The following is a 7865-nucleotide window of genomic DNA, read 5'->3' on the forward strand; positions in this document are numbered from 1 at the left end:
GCATTTTTGCTAAAAATCCCTGGATTTTGAGGGTACCACTTGTGGTATTGCAGTGGCCAGCAACCCCTGCAGAACAGCCTGGGCAGAGCAACCCACAAGTGTTTTCACTCCTGCATTCCAGGCTGTTTCAAGTCAATCTGGCTTRTAATTTTCCTCAGCTTTGGAAAATTGCACCTTTGATCCAAACAAATGCTTATATGCACATACTGCTGGCTGGGATAGTCCCAGTGTTAAGTGTAAGTAAATGCTGATCCCTGGTCCCTACGCAACCACAAGAACAAATTAATTTATAACTACTAATGCACACACATCCATCAAAGAACAGATCCAGATTAATTTCTTGCCACTCACTACCTCACTTGCGAGAAAATGAATCCGCTAAAACTTCCAGAAACCAACGATATCCAGTCCTGCAGTTCAGTTTAAATWAAAAAAAATGTATAAAAAAGGGGTTTCATAGTGAAATTCTGCAAAAGCAAGTAGAAAAACTACTAGAATACTGGACTGCGACCAATAACCTCAACTCCCATCCCTGCTGGATCTGGCAAGCTTGGCTCCAGATCTGAGCTCTGCCCAAGGAGCAATCCCGGCCAGGACCAATCCATGCTGTGTCCGCTCCCACCGACAGCCCAAGGAAGGAACTGAGAGCAGAGGGAAAAAGAGCCGCCTTCATTGGTATTCACCGTGACATCTGATATGTCCAGCGGCGTTCTCGTCCAAGGGAGCCCTTTCAGAAAGCGGGAGAAAGAGAGTTGTTAGGTGGAAGAGCAGCTGCCAGCTGTRCAGAAACGGCTCGGCTGTGGAGGACGGGGCAGGATTACTGTACATATTAAAGCACCGTTAATCACTTTAATTGCTCCCTGAGTGCATTTGGCAATTGGGAAGTGAGGGAATGTGAAAATCCCTCCTTGGTCCCGTTTTTCCTGCAAAGGGCCCATCTCCAAGCACCTGCGCCCAGCTTGGTTCAGCCTGGGCTTTGCTGGCAGGAATAATGCCTGAGTGAGGCAATTTGCAGGAATCATCCCATTGCACAAAGAAAAGAAGGAAAAGCCCAGGAGAATCCCAGGAATCCTCTGTCCCAGGAGGGATTCAGTGGCGCCCAATGCCCAGCGTCAGAGGGGACACAACTGCTCCCTTGGCCCCAGACAAATTTGGGTAGGTTTGGGTAGGTTTGGGTAGGACTGAGCTTGTCTGCCCACAGCTCCATGCCCTGCACATGCACTTCCCACTAGCAGAAGTGAAAAGGCTTTTTCCTACCTTTTTTATGTGCAGCCGCTATTTGTTGTAAACGTACTTACCAGAAATTGAATAACTCCCACACGAGTAATTTTATACCCATCTAACATTTAAATTATGAATGCAATAATCTCCAGCAGCACGAGTTACAAGAGTTCCCCAGGCAAGAAAAGTCTATTTTTAGGCCTCTCCAGCTCTGAGTTTTACTAGAGGCGGAAAGGAAATTTGCCTCATTCTGCCGCTTTTGCAGTTGAATGGCATTAGAAGTTTCAGGAGACGTTTTTCAGGCTTCTGGGTGGTGCCTGCCCCAACACGAGCAAACCAAAACTTTCTGCTGCTTGGAAAAGAGCCCAGAAAGGAAGTTTTTCCCCTGCTTGTGGTTCTGCAGCAGGGCTGGGGTAATTTATTGCCCAATGTGGTTGTCCCGAGACCGAGGGGAAATGGTGAAACTGCTCATTTCCTTGTGGCTGCCCTCCAGCTGGGATGTGATCCAGCTTTGCAACCTCCTCCGTGGCACAGATTTTGGTGGAATCCTCCTGGTTTTAGGACAAGTGACTGACAACTGTTTGTGCTGCTCTGAGGTCTGGAAATTAGAGGGGGAAATAAGATGCTCCTGACTCCGAGTTGCACATGGGGTTTACATGTGTGAGCTGTTTTCTTCTCCGGGCTTTTGTATTGAGCGACTCGATGTTTTGCAGGTAGGGACTGTGCGAGTTAGGGATTTGTGTTGGGAAAACCAAGAGTCAGGGAAAATCCTTGTGCTGCCAAAGGGGAACGACGGTCTGGCTCGTCTGCCCTGCCGCCCAGCTGTTTTTTGGCTGTTTTTGTGCTAAGCACCAATATTGTGCACCTGAGCACCRTGCCAGGACCACGTGCAGGAAGTGGGGCCACCTCTCCATAGGAGCCCACGTTCCCCCAATCACCCCCAAAGACTTTGGCAGAGCAGATGGACCTTAATTCCCTTTGCTCCACAGTGAAATGCACTGATTTCCCTGGTGTCATCAGGCTTCAGCCACGCTTGAAAAAGAGATTGTGGCAAATAGAGATGCAATTCTTTTAGAATGTTTCTTTTTCTTTTTTTTTTTTGGTGAAAAATAGCAGCAACAGAAATTACCTGGAGATCAAAGGGAAAGGATGCTCTACTCAGGGACAACTCCAAAATAATACGGGGCAGTTGCTGAGCAACTCTCCAGTGCAAAGCCCTGGTACCTCCTGCATCTGCACAAGAGGGATGGTGCCCAGGATTAGTCAAAGAAAAATCCATGTGATTGCCGAGTGCAATTAGATCTAAAGTCTTTGCAAACAGCTCCTATCAATCAACCTCAAGCCATTGATCTTACATCTAAAGCACTTATTGAAATATAAATTATGCTTTTTTTTTTTTGATGTAATCAACTATTAAGGATTCTTCTCTTCCTTTTTGAGGCTGGGTAATAAAAATTCTATCAGAACTTGCTTAATAATTATATGGGACACACAGTGGGGCAAATCCTGAGTGCGAAGGAATGACTCAGAACCCAAAGGCAGGTGTCTCTGTTTATATTTTTTCCCCCGGTCACCATGCCCCTTTTAATCCCTCATTCACAGGCTTTTGCAGCGAGGTGCCTGACACAGTTGCTATTAGTCTGTGCTGGGAACATCAAAAAAACAGCCTGAGAAGATGAGGAATCGGAGACGGGGAGCGAGAGCGGTGTCTAATAGGAGCGAATACATTAGGCACGCTGAGGCTCGACACGAGATAAATTTTCCATCTGCCTCCGTCTGATGTAAGGGCAGGCTCGACATTGTCACGAGCAGCTGGAGACGGGGGTAGAGAGAGATTTGTATTAGGAAGGCCAGGAGGCAGGGAAAATCCTTGTGCGGATGGAGTTCTTTCTAAATTAAGCTGCTTTGGAGCCCCCTGAGCAATAAAACACAGTTTGGGGCAGGGGAGGCAGGACAAGGACACGTTGCTGCCACCCACAGCAGGGAGCTGATAAGGCAGGAAGAGCAGATGGACACGGTTCTCTCCTCCAAGGAAGGTTGTCTTCCTCCGAGGGAAATGCACTTCACTAATGGACTGTGATGTGGTTGGACCTTCACCCCTCTCAGACCAAGTCCCCCATCCCGAAGGGATGTGCCGAAGCAGAGGAGCACAGATGACCCTGTTTATAGGGAGGGCAGACGCTGTCTGGCAGCCGGGAGACAACCAGCTTCATCATCAGGGTCCTGGAGAAGCCATTTGGTCACATCAGCCCAGATAAAATCACCTGGAGTGCTGATTTCCCTAAAGCTAAGTGTTTTTGGAGCTGGTTTCTGATCTCAGCAACAAAGACCATGTTCTGCTCCTCAGGGCCCTAGAGAACGGCCTCTTCTGTAAGACATCRCTTTCGTGGCTGGATATTCTGGTGGATTAAGTACCAGCGTGTGAGGCCAAACCTGGACTTTCAGAGAAGCTCCTCAAATATTGCACCCAAAGACAATTCCAATTTGTATCRTGCTGAACACCTATCTGAGGGGTCCTGAACAGCTGCTTTCAACCATGCCAATGTCAATCTGAAGGGTCTCTCCTGGTTCAGACAAGGGCAATATTGCCATTGCATTTCCACATGGAATTGCTCTRGAAGAGCAGAGCAAGAGCGAGCGACCTTCTCCTCCCCAGTCCACACCAGCCCRTGTGGCTGCCTCTTGCCCGAGAGAAGGGAATTGGGGCCACGTTGAGTGGCAGCAATGAATTTAATYCAATTAAACCTTGATACATATTAGAGATACGTTGGTTTCTATATACAGTAATATACTTAATTAGTTCAGGAAGTCTGTTAAATATTACATAAGGTTCCCAATGAGTTCCCTGCCTCCGGGTCTCCGTGGGCAGCAGGGAGCTGGGTAGCTGACATTTGCACATCTTCTCCCATAGGAAGCCTGGAGTAGCTCTGAGGAAAACTGTGGCTCCCATAAGTGGGTTTGAACTAGACCCTGCTAATTGCTGAGCATCATTAAGTTGTATAAAGTTTGATTAAGCATTAAGGAGCGCACGCTCCCGCAGCTTGTGCCAGCCGAGGTCCAGAGAAGCCCAGCTCATTTCTCTACAGCTGCTCTTTTCAATATCCATATGGGAACAAAATTGCCTTTGATTAGAGACGGTTCAGTCTTTCTCAAATGCCCCTTCTCAGCTTCTAAGCTACAGATCTTATTAAGGGCTTTAGAAATAAAGCCCAGTCCTKCATCCTTAGAGCATCACCTGATGAAGAACCAAGTCTAGCTGGTATTTTTTGAAGGACTATAACATTTACTCTTCCACACAGCAAAACGATTCCAGCCTAGCTTGTAACAGCTATATTATGTCTTGTTATTCAGACCCTGCCATCTCTCTCTGAAAACATCTATTGGTCTTAGCAGATGCCAAATCAGCCCAGGCTGACAGATGTTGGATGACTTTCGTTCTTATTCCCCTTGTGCTCTGAAATTTTCATTTCAAAACGCAATATTGAATTGGCCTTGACAAGAACCAGGTGTTAATTCTGATCAGACAATTTCTTCATTACGCACTCTGCTCAGCTGTGCTTTCCTTCCGAGAGCAGCCAAACTCAGCATTGTCATGTCCACAGCAGAACCATTGGCTCCTGCATAGGACTGAGATGTGGCTTTGCTTGGTGACAAGGTGATCTGTAATTAGTTAGTTATTTCCCAAGGAGCCAAAATCAGTCACTGCAGTTTGAAACAGATCCAAGGGAGACCAACCTCGCTTGTGAGGAGGGAAGGGAAAGCGGAAGGGAAAAGGAAGGGGAAAGGAAGGGGAAGGGGAAGGAAAGTTACAGCAAGTGGCCATCTGAGAGCAGAACTACACGGACTGTCCTTACCTATTTGAAAGCTGAGTTTCTTTGCAGTGCATTTCTTTGCATTTTTAAGGACTATTCTCATCATCACCTTGCTTACCAAATAGTAAACCTGCTAAATTAAGTCCCTTGGAATATGTGAAGGAGAAAAAAGCCTCGCTCTGCTACCAGAGAAGTCATTTGGACATCTGGCTGAGTAGCAGGACGAAGCGCCCTGTTTCATTAAGTCCCATCCAGGTTTGGGCTGGCACACTGTTTTTTGAGCTTAATGTCTCCAAGTTTGAAAGACAAGTTGCTGTTGTTGTTTTTAACAGGAGAAGATATCAAAGAGTGGCTTTTGAGTGGAGAGGCAGCTCTGGAAGGGGACATGGTTCCCTGGCAGGTTCTGAGCCCTCTCCACTGATGCTACCTGTTAAAAATTCATACTGGGCTTCAGCACTGCTGGTTGTGCCCTGCTGCTGGGAGAGGGGAGCGCCGAGAAGGGAATTTTCAGAGCCAAAGAAATTTTTCTCCACAATCAAAGGTGCAAGAAAAGAAAATAAAACAACAGTGTGGGTCACATGCTGGCAGATGCTCGGAGGAATGACAGGGCACTTCGCTAAGACATGAGCACAAAGTGGGGTTTTAATCATCCCGTGCTTTAAAGTTTGTTTCGCAGATGAGCTGGCTCTGTGGGATGAAAAAAGGCAATGGAAAACACTCTAGAAACAAGGGGAATTAATCCTGGCTTGTAGAAGAAGGTGCCCTGCTGAGAAGAAGAGATAAGCCCCAGCACCAGTGGCTGCATAATCAGCCCACAGTGAAACTTTGTTTATCTGAAAGCGAGTTTTGGAGGAGAACGTCATTATACCTCTTCTGTCCAGCTTATAAACCTGTGTGCAATCCCACAGGTCACAGGAGAAAACGTAAGCGGGATGCTGAACAGAGGAAAGCTATTCAAAGGAAACTCCAAATTGGTCCCTCTAGGACCTCCAAACCAAAGCAACCAACAGCAGAGCCAGAAGCTGGTGTCACTGAGCCACCTGCATACAAAGCCTCTATAAAATGCCCAGTGAGTGAGGCTGATTGCCCCTTTCCCCAGAGCAGGAGATGGTCACGGTGCAGGAGCACCGGAGCACCCAGCATAGGGGTCTGCAGCAAAAATCCATTGGAGGCTCCAGGAGGCTCCAAATCCAACGGGAGTCTCATAAGCTGCTCCTCTCCTGGCCTGGAGCCCGGGCATCACAGGGAAACTTCCTTTCTACCTTCTTTTAAAGGCAGCAAACACCTGAGGAATTTATATGCAAGCAATCTACTTCCCAGAACTACTTCCCAGTTTCCTTCRCTCCACTACTAAGGTACCTTTTCTTTAAAAAGAAAAAAAAGAAAAAAAAAAAGTTTATTGGATATTTTTGTCCTCTATAGAAGCACAAGATAAATATCAGGTCAGCTCTGTCATCTCTTATTTATCTAATACTCCAGGCAAGTTACTGCGGATAAACAATAATTGAGTACTGGCTGCATTACATTTTGCAAATCACTTTGTAAATTACCTTAGGCGCAAAGTTCTATCCCGGCTTCCTATTTGAATGGCAAAAACTTTGTGAATAATGAATGACAGCTACCAAACAGCAAGCAGCTTGTAGTGATAACACTGCGACATGCACACAGGAACTCGGCTTTTGTAAACATGTTAATGAATATTAATGATTCTCCGAGTGTAGATCACTGACAGCAGCAGGACTTTTTGGTTTTTTACACCCCAGATGGAGCAGATCTTCTCCAGTTGTGRCCATGGTGGAATTACAGAGCTGGTCTGACACTCACCACCCAGCACTGAATCTGTGGGAAGCTGGTCGGCCTTATCCTGAAACCAAGGCAGCACTGAGGGCTTGCACAAAGCTCTTCAAAGACTCCCCAAAGGTGCATCCACCACTTCCCGCTCAGCCCTGAGCTTATTCCTGCCTGGAAAAGGGCTCATGTCTCTGTGCTGTCTCTGGGCTCCCCGCTCTGCCTGGTGGCCCCATGCAGAGCCCTTTGAGCCCTGGTCTTCAGAAAGGTGCCAGACCTGGATTGGCCAGTGTGGAGAGGACTCCTGGCCAACATCCTGCTACGGACAAKACAAGCCTTGGCCTCTGCTCCTCACCATTGATGCAGAGAGCTCAAGGCATCCCCCAAAAAGAGCTGTGCCCATGGACAGCCAGRCATCACCTGCAGTCCTGGGTGGGCATCATCTGCACCCCAAAGAGCAGCAGGGCAGGGGCCACCAGTAGGGCTAGGTGAAGGACCGAGGGTCCCAACGAATGTACTGGATGCTCTGCAGGGATTAGGGTGCTTCCAGCGGGGGTGCAGCGGGGTTGTTGGGGAGGTGGCAGAAGGTTCTGGTGAGCACAGGGATGCTCTTGGGTAGGGATGTGGGGATGCTCTTAGGAATGCAGAGGCACCTCTGAGGACAGGTGCAAGGACACTCTTGGGGACCCAGGGATGCTCCTGGGTGAGCAGGAGGGATGCAGAGATGCTCTGGCAGCTGCTGAGATGCTCTGGGTGTACGAGGGATACAGGAATGCTCCAGGTGAAGGGCACACAAGGCTGCTCCAGGGAGGATTGCCGCTGAGGGGGGCATGCAGGGATGCTGCCCTGGGSGGGACGCAGGGACACGGCTCCGGGGGGTTGCAGGGAAGATGTGGGGAGGATGCGAGCAGGATGCGGGGACGCTCTCGGCGCCTCAGCGCAGCTCTGCGGGGACAGGGCCGCCCCGGGCACGTGCGGCCGGTGCCGTCGCGCCGAGGCAGCGGGGCCGGCGCCCCCGCGGCTGCTCCCGGCCCCCCAGGCGGG

The sequence above is a fragment of the Nothoprocta perdicaria genome, unplaced genomic scaffold (assembly GCF_003342845.1).
Source record: "Nothoprocta perdicaria isolate Ctin4 unplaced genomic scaffold, notPer1 scaffold_3, whole genome shotgun sequence".
Lineage (NCBI taxonomy): Eukaryota > Metazoa > Chordata > Aves > Tinamiformes > Tinamidae > Nothoprocta > Nothoprocta perdicaria.